The following is a 9,422-nucleotide window of genomic DNA, read 5'->3' as shown; positions in this document are numbered from 1 at the left end:
AATGGATCGATTGTAAGCATGTATTGTCCTTCTGCTGACCGGTTAGCATGCAACAAAAGCTTGTCACTGTACCTCGGTACACGTGACAACAAACTAACGTGAATTAAGTGTGCTTTCCCTGACGTGGAGCACCATATCCTTCAAGCTGGAATAAAGGGAACGACCGTGAAAGAGCAGAGATCAAACAAATCCAGGATTCTCCAACCAGTCCCAGGCATCCCCCTCTGTCCTTCATCCCAGCTCCTCTCTGCATCTTAAAACACACACCGGGGTTTCACAGTGGTGCAGCTGTTAGAGCCACTGCCTCACAGCGCCAGAGACCTGGGTCCAAACCCGACCTCCGGTGCTTGCTATTGCTATATATATTCTTGCTATTGAGGGCGTGCAGCGTAGGTTTACTAGGTTAATTCCCGGAATGGCGGGACTGTCGTATGTTGAAAGACTGGAGCGGCTAGGCTTGTATACACTGGAATTTAGAAGGATGAGAGGGGATCTTATCGAAACGTATAAGATTATTAAGGGGTTGGACACGTTAGAGGCAGGAAACATGTTCCCAATGTTGGGGGAGTCCAGAACAAGGGGCCACAGTTTAAGAATAAGGGGTAGGCCATTTAGAGCGGAGATGAGGAAAAACTTTTTCAGTCAGAGAGTTGTGAATCTGTGGAATTCTCTGCCTCAGAAGGCAGTGGAGGCCAATTCTCTGAACGCATTCAAGAGAGAGCTGGATAGAGCTCTTAAGGATAGCGGAGTCAGGGGGTATGGGGAGAAAGCAGGAACGGGGTACTGATTGAGAATGATCAGCCATGATCACATTGAATGGTGGTGCTGGCTCGAAGGGCCGAATGGCCTCCTCCTGCACCTATTGTCTATTGTCTATTGTCTATTGTCTATTGTCTATTGTCTATTGTTTATTGCTGTCTGTGTCGAGCGTGTACGTTCTCCCAGTGGCTGCATGGGGTTTCTCCATGCAACCTAGTTTCCCCCCACATCCCAAGGACACGTGGGTTTGTCGGTTATGTGGCCCCTGTAAATTGCCACGGGTGTGTAGGGAGTGGATGTGGATGACATAGAACTAGTGTGAACAAGGCGATCGAAGGACGGTTTGGACATGGTGAGCCATGTTGTAGCCTCCAATCAATCACTCCTATTAATCAAGTATCCTCACTGTCCCAGTTCTGATGGAGTGTCGTTCACCTGAGACGTTGTCTGTTTTCCTTCCTCCACAGAGACTGCCTGACCCCAGCATGTTGTTCTTCCTCTTGCATACTCCTACGTTGCCCACACACTCTGCTGTCGCCTTTGTTGCCCTCGTTGAGTGACTGCTGACAGTCGAGTATCTCTGATATTTGTACGCTGCAAAGACGTTATTTGTCAGTCAGACCGCGACTTTTAGCAACTCCCGTGGCAAGGATTGTATTGCAGTTCTTCCTGGGAGGGTGGGGAGTGCCGCGAATGAGGGTGGGAGTCACTTCACAACCACATCCCACCACCATCTCCAAAAGCTGAGCTGCCTGGGTCCGGCAGCACCTTTCACCCGCGTGCCACGGTGCCCTCTCATACGCTCATCAGCCGCAGGAGCAGGATCAGGCCGTTCGGCCCATCAAGCCTACTCCGCCGTTCAATCATGGCCGAAGAAGGGTCCTCGACCCGCAAGGTCACCCGTTCCTTCTCTCCAGAGATGCTGCCTGAGCTACTCTGTTAACACTAGGTTAATTCCCGGAATGGTGGGACTGTCGTATGTTGAAAGGCTGGAGCGATTGGGCTTGTATACACTGGAATTTAGAAGGATGAGGGGGGATCTTATTGAAACATATAAGATAATTAGGGGATTGGACACATTAGAGGCAGATAACATGTTCCCAATGTTGGGGGAGTCCAGAACAAGGGGCCACAGTTTAAGAATAAGGGGTAGGCCATTTAGAACGGAGATGAGGAAGAACTTTTTCAGTCAGAGGGTGGTGAAGGTGTGGAATTCTCTGCCTCAGAAGGCAGTGGAGGCCAGTTCGTTGGATGCTTTCAAGAGAGAGCTGTATAGAGCTCTTAAGGATAGCGGAGTGAGGGGGTATGGGGAGAAGGCAGGAACGGGGTACTGATTGAGAGTGATCAGCCATGATCGCATTGAATGGAGGTGCTGGCTCGAAGGGCTGAATGGCCTCCTCCTGCACCTATTGTCTATTGTCTATTGTCTACTCCAGCTCTTTGTGCTCATTCTTAAATAACTGTCCTTATTCAGGATACATTCCGCCCCCCCGGCAGTCCCGGAAATATCCCAGAGCGTGCCCGTGGACAAGCGCACAGTCCCTCTCTAACGCCACCCGGGTGCGGGCGTTTCGGGTCGAGACCCCCTTCTTCAGACTGAAAGAGTCACGGGGAAAGGGAAACGAGAGGCAGTCTGAAGAAGGATCTCGACCCGAAACGTCAGCCATTCATTCTTTCCAGAGATGCTGCCTGTCCCGCTGAGTGACTCCGGATGTAATCCTGGCAAAGGGGCAACGATTGGGGCAGGCAGTGTGGGGTGGGTACTACTGGCAGCCGTAGTGTTGCGGGGCTAGGACTGGAGTGAAGGAGGGGGCAGTTGGGATTCTCACCCACTGACCCCAGTATGAAAGCAAGCCTGCCCCTTGGCTAAGCAAGAGGGGGATCAGACGAAGACCATGGGTGGCAGAGGAGGGTTCAGTTTAGTTTGGAGATACAGCGCGGAAACAAGCCCTTCGACCCGCCGGGTCCGCTCCACACGAACACTATCCGACACACACTGGAGACAATTTACTCTAACACCGAGCCAATTAACCCACAAACCTGAACCTGCACGTCTTTGGAGTGTGGGAGGAGGCCGAAGATCTCGGAGAAAACCCACGCAGGTCACGGGGAGAACGTACAAACTCTGCGCAGACGGCACCCGTGGTCGGGATGGAACCCGGGTCTCCGGCGCTGCAAGTGCTGTAAGGCAGCAACTCTACCGCTGCACCGCCATAAGTGTAAGCACACTAGGCCCACAGGGCTGGGGATGGTGAGGGGGGGGGGGGGGGGGCGTGGGTGAGGGGGGCGGTGTTGTCCCATCAGCAGCTCGGTGACAGGGAGCCTGACCTGGCATTCCACATCCTAAACGTCCCAGGGAGTCCCTCGCACAAGAGAGGGTTAATTGTTGGACTGATGTGCTTCGAAGTCTCACTCGAGCAGGTCAGCCAACCACAGAGCAGCACTTTGGCAGCTCCTGCCGCTGTTGTTTGAACCCGGGCCTTGTTCTAAGTGAAACCATGTGACAGGCCGGAGAGGGGGGAGCGGGGATGAAAGAGTTCATGCCTCCTCTGGGCCAGCCTCCAGCCCCTGCACACTGCGGCAACGGCTGACAGCAAGTGGGGGGGGGAGGCTGGAGACTGATTACCACCCCTCCCCCCCACTCCCCATACCACTCCCCTCGACTGCTGGCTGGCTTGTGTGGTAGCCTCCTGCCCTGTGGAAGGTGTTGTGGTGAGTGGGGGGTGAGGATGGAGCTGGAGAATGGACAGCCGCTCGTTCCCTCATAGGGTCAGAAGTGGTAGGAGCAGAATTAGGCCATTCGGCCCATCAAGTCGAGTCCGCCATTCAATCATGGCTGATCTATCTCTTCCCCCTGACCCCATTCTCCTGCCCTCTCCCCATAACCTCTGACACCCTCAGGGAGCCGCGGAGACGCACGGCGCTCCCCCCTGCCCCCGCTCGGTGGGGTGGGACCGCCACAAGTCACAGCCCAGGACTCCGCTCCTAGCCCCAGAGCTGTGGTACAAGGCAGCAGCTCTGTGAGTCAGCTCCAGGCTTAGTCGAGACCTCCCTCCCACACAGTTCCAGTCTGGGCAGTGTGTGTGTCTCAGGGCAGTGTACAGATCCCAGTGTACCAAACAGTCACAAGGTCAAAAGTGATAGGAGCAGAATTAGGCCATTCGGCCCATCAAGTCTACTCCGCCATTCAATCATGGCTGATGTATCTCTCCCTCCGAACCCCATTCTCCGGCCTTCTCCCCATAACCCCTGACACCCGCACTAATCAAGGATCTGTCATTGACTGCCAGGCCCACACGCTCACACTTGCACTGCACACTCAAACATGCCTCCTCGCACACTCACCCCACCTGCACACTTCCTCTAGCACTCGCACACCCCCCACGCACACACATTCGCGCAAACTCGCTCACTCGCCCCCTCTGCCCACACACCTCCCCCCTGCCTCTGACACTTACATGCACAAGTGTACACTCACACAACCTGCGCACCCTCATGCCCACACCAACTCGCACGCTCACTCCCGCTTGCACACACCTGTTTACACACACAACCACACACCCATACTCAAACGCTCACTGCCACACTTCATTCCAGCACACAATCACTCACACACTCATAACTGCACTCACTACTGAACATGTGCAGGAAGGAACTGCAGATGCTGGTTTAAACCAAAGATAGACACAACGTGCTGGAGTGACTCAGCAGGATGGGCAGCGTCTCTGGAGAGAAGGAATGGGTGGCGTTTCGGGCCGAGACCCTTCTTCGGACTTAAAATATTCACATCTGTACCGTAAGCCCTTGCACCCTCTCACACTCACCCGCACACAATCACATTCACACTCAGCACACAATCCACATCCTCATGACTAACACATTCTGACACACCCACCGATCCACAACCGTGATCCAGACGCACACGCACGCTCACAATCACATCCCCCGCACAGTCCCAGTGCCCCACACTGACACTTTCACAACCACACATCCACACCTACACATTGGCCTCCACTGCCTTCTGTGGCAGAGAATTCCACAAATTCACAACTCACTGGGTGAAAACGTTTTTTTCTCACCTCAGTTTTAAATCACCTCCCCTTTATTCTTAGACTGTGTGGCCCCTGGTTCTGGACTCCCCCAACATTGGGAACATTTTTTCCTGCATCTAGCTTGTCCAGTCCTTTTATAACTTTACACGTTTCCATAAGATCCCCTCTCATCCTCCTTCTAAATTCCAGTGAATACAAGCCCAGTCTTTCCAATCTTCCCCCATAAGACAGTCCCGCCATCACGGGGATTAACCTGGTGAACATACGCTGCACTGCCTCAATAACAAGGATGTCCTTCCTCAAATTAGGAGACCAAAACTGCACACAACGGAAGCCACAATAGCCGTCGGGACTTATTCCCGGTGATGGGACCGTATCGCGGCCTTACCACTTTGCCGCTTGTCCCATCTTCAAACCCCATTCCCTGCAGTGCCAACTCCTTGGCCACAGTCCATCCTTTGCCCCCTCCCCCCCCGTTGCCCAGCAGAGGTGTTGATGTTACTGGGGGTTGTGTTGCTCTCTCACATATTGCCTTTCCCTATCTATTCGCCTGATTTGAGATCTGGCCAAGCATTGACTGCCCAACCTTTCCACCCATGGTGAGCCAGCCATCTTGAACCGTTACGTCCTTCTGCTGAAGGTGCCCCCCAGCAGCGATGTTGGGGAGGGAGGTCCAGCGATCAGATGCGGCATTGGTCTCCTGATGCTGCTGAAGGATAATGTAACGCTGAGGAAAGTTTGTGAGCAAGCTGAAATATATGACCTTAAGGCATAAACAGGTGACAAACGCAGGACTGGTGTGAACACAGTTGCAGCATCTGGGGGGGGGGGGATCGATTGCAAGCCGATTCCACTCGTGGGAGAGTCTAGGACTAGAGCTCACAGCCTCAGAATTAAAGGACGTTCCTTTCGGAAGGAGATGAGGAGGAATTTCTTCAGTCAGAGGGCGGTGAATCTGTGGAATTAATTGCTACAGAAGGCTGTGGAGGCCAAGCCGATGGATATTTTTAAGGCAGAGATGGATTCTGGATTAGTACGGGTGTCAGGGGTCATGGGGGGGGAGGCAGTAGAATGGGGTTAGGAGGGAAAGAATGATGGAGTAGACTTGAAGGGCCGAATGGCCTAATTCAGCTCCTATCTCTTATGAAGTTAGTCAGACATCTGATGGTTTTGTGGCTCCAGTTTGATTTTAGATGGAAGGCCAATGGATTTAACAGTGGATTGCAAGTCCTTTCACCTCCGCAATACAACTTCCTCAACTGACCCCAGGTTGCACCCATGTAGGGCAGCTAAAGGTTGGGCCCCAATTCTGCCCCCCCGCAGTTCAACAGCTCTACCCCTGCGATCACACAGACAGAACAGAGAGGTGGCTTTTAAACAACGGGCAGATGCAGTGTAGCATTTGGGTCAGGAAGGCAGGGCCGAGGTAGAAGAGGGGACGAGGTTAGGTGCTTTTTGAAAACGGTTGAAGAGTACTGAGTTCACGGGTGCTGGAAGGTGACAGTGGTGTATAAAGTTCAGCTGTGAGCGGGCGGAAAGAGAGACCGGCTCTAATTTTAGCTGCTGTCTGCATCACGCTGGTATTTACAGAACGTGAAAAAGCACCTAGCGTTTTGTTTGCAGTTCCTCCTTTTGTTTTGCCCTTGTAGCCACTGCCTCTTGCGTTGCAAGGGGCAGGACATTGTCTTACACTCCCTGTCAGTGCCTCATTCACCCTGATGTGTTGCTGCTCCACCTCCCCCTGCTCCTTCCTCAACCCGGGGCGGGGGGGGTGGTTGGGGGACTGGGGCAACTCTGGAGTGAGAAGGGAATGACAGCCTCTGGGTGGACCAGAGGGCAAGGAGACTAATTAGTCTCCAGCGCCTGCTATTTTAAAGGCTTACACGTTGCCTTGCAGTGCCTGGCTCTTTCCTTTGGTGGCGCTGTGACACAAGGCCTCGCACACACCATGAAGGAACTGCAGATGCTGGTTCAAATCAAAGATAGAAAGAAAAAGTTCCAGTAAGCTGTTTGTAGGGTGGAAGTGAGAAGCTGGTGCGACCTGGGTGGGGGAGGGATGGAGAGAGAGAGGGAATGCCGGGGCTACCTGAAGTGAGATTATTAAGGGGTTGGACACGTTAGAGGCAGGAAACATGTTCCCAATGTTGGGGGAGTCCAGAACCAGGGGCCACAGTTTAAGAATAAGGGGTAGGCCATTTAGAACGGAGATGAGGAAAAACATTTTCAGTCAGAGAGTTGTGAATCTGTGGAATTCTCTGCCTCAGAAGGCAGTGGAGGCCAATTCTCTGAATGCATTCAAGAGAGAGCTAGATAGAGCTCTTAAGGATAGCGGAGTCAGGGGGTATGGGGAGAAGGCAGGAACAGGGTACTGATAGAGAATGATCAGCCATGATCACATTGAATGGTGGTGCTGGCTCGAAGGGCCGAATGGCCTACTCCTGCACCTATTGTCTATTGTCTAATATTCATGCCACTGGGCTGTAAACACAAACTGCTGGAGTAACTCAACGGGTCAGGCAGCATCTCTGGAGAGAAGGGATGGGTGACGTTTCGGGTCGAGACCCTTCTTCAGACTGATGTTAGGGGAGGGAGCGGGACAGAGATAGAATGTAGTCGGAGACAGCAAGACTGGTGGGAGCACTGGGAAAGGGGAGGGGATGGAGAGAGAGGGAAAGCAGAGACTATCTGAAGTTAGAGAAGTCAATGTTCAGACCGCTGGGGTGTAAACTACCCAAGCGAAATATGAGGTGCTGTTCCTCCAATTTGCGCTGGGCCTCACTCTGACAATGGAGGAGGCCCAGGACAGAAAGGTCAGATTGGGAATGGGAGGGGGAGTTAAAGTGCTGAGCAACCGGGAGATCAGTTTGGTTAAGGTGGACTGTTCAGCGAAACGATCGCCGAGCCTGCCCTTGGTTTCGCCGATGTACAGAAGTTGACACCTGGAACAGCGGACACAGTCGATGAGGTTGGAGGAGGTGCAAATGAACCTCTGCCTCACCTGGAAAGACTGTTTGGATGGAGTCGAAGGGGGGAGATAAAGGGATAGGTGTTGCATCTCCTGCGGTTGCAGGGGAAAGTGCCTGGGGATGGGGTGGTTTGGGTGGGAAGGGACGAGTTGACGGGGGGAGTTGTGGAGGGAACAGTCTCTGCGGAAAGCAGAAAGGGGTGGAGATGGGAAGATGTGGCCAGTGGTGGGGTTCCGTTGGAGGTGACGGAAATGTTGGAGGCTTATATGCTGTATGCGACTGCTGATGGGGTGGAAGGTGAGGACGAGGGGGACTCTGTCCTTGTTATGAATGGGGGGAGGGGGGGCAAGAGCAGAGCTGCAGGATATCGAGGAGGCCCTAGTGAGAGCCTCATCTATGATGGAAGAGGGGAACCCCCGTTTCCTAAAGAATGAGGAAATCTACGATGACCTGGTATGGAAAACCTCATCCTGGGCGCAGATGCAGCATCGACGGAGGAATTGGGAGTAGGGGATAGAGTCTTTACAAGAAGCAGGTTGGGAAGAAGTGTAGTCTAGATAGCTACAGGGGTCAGTGGGTTTGTAGTAGATGTCGGTCAATAGTCTGTCTCCTGCGATGGAGGGTGAGGTCTAGAAACGGTAGAGGGATGTCAGAGATGGTCCAAGTGAATTTGAGTGCAGAATGGAAATTAGTCGTGAAGTTGATGAAGTCAGTGAGTTCTACATAGGTGCAGGAGGTAGCACCGATGCAGTTGTCAATGTAGCGGAGGTAGAGTTCGGGGATAGAGCCTGTGTACGCCTGGAACAGGGATTGTTTAATCGTACCCTACAAAGAGGCAGGCATAGCTGGGGCCCCAGCAAGTGCCCATAGCTATACCTTGGATTTGGAGGAATTGGGAGGAATCGAAGAATTTGTTAAGGGTAAGGACCAGCTCCGCTAGGCGGAGGAGAGTATTAGTAGACGGAATTTGGCTGGTTCTGCTGTTGAGGAAGAAACGGAGGGCTTTAAGACCTACCTGGTGGGGGATGGAGGTGTAGAGTGACTGGACATCCATAGTAAAGATGAGGGAGTGGGGGCCTGGAAAACAGAAGTCACTGAGGAGACAAAGAGCATGTGAGGTGTCTTGGACATAGTTAGGGAGGGATTGGACCAAGAGGGGATAGGATGGAATCGAGGTAGGTGGAAATTAATTAGGTGGGACATGACCAAGCAGAAACAATGGGTCTGCCAGGACAGTTCTGTTTGTGGATTTTGGGGAGAAGATAAAATCGGGCCGTGCGGGGCTGGGGAACGATAAGGTTGGAGGCTTTAGAGGGCAGAGAACCGGAAGAGATGGGTTCAGTAATGGTGTTTGAGATTAAGGTCTGGTGGTCGTCTGTGGGGGTCATGGTCCAAGGATAAGTAGGAGGAGGTGTCTGAGAGTTGTCGCCTGGTCTCAGCCCGGTAGAGGTCAGTACGCCAGTCTACCACGGCACCTCCCTTGTCGGCAGCTTTGATTATAATGTCAGGGTTGCTGCAGAGTGAGCGGAGGGCTGAACAGTCCTCTTGTACAGTGCTGTTTTTCCAATACGCATCCTCTAATGCCAAAACACTAGACTGCGTTTCCAACACATGTCCTTTAATGCCACGATACAGTGGTGTTTCC

The sequence above is a fragment of the Rhinoraja longicauda genome, chromosome 10, assembly GCF_053455715.1.
Source record: "Rhinoraja longicauda isolate Sanriku21f chromosome 10, sRhiLon1.1, whole genome shotgun sequence".
NCBI lineage: Eukaryota > Metazoa > Chordata > Chondrichthyes > Rajiformes > Arhynchobatidae > Rhinoraja > Rhinoraja longicauda.
This window is presented reverse-complemented; position numbering follows the sequence as displayed.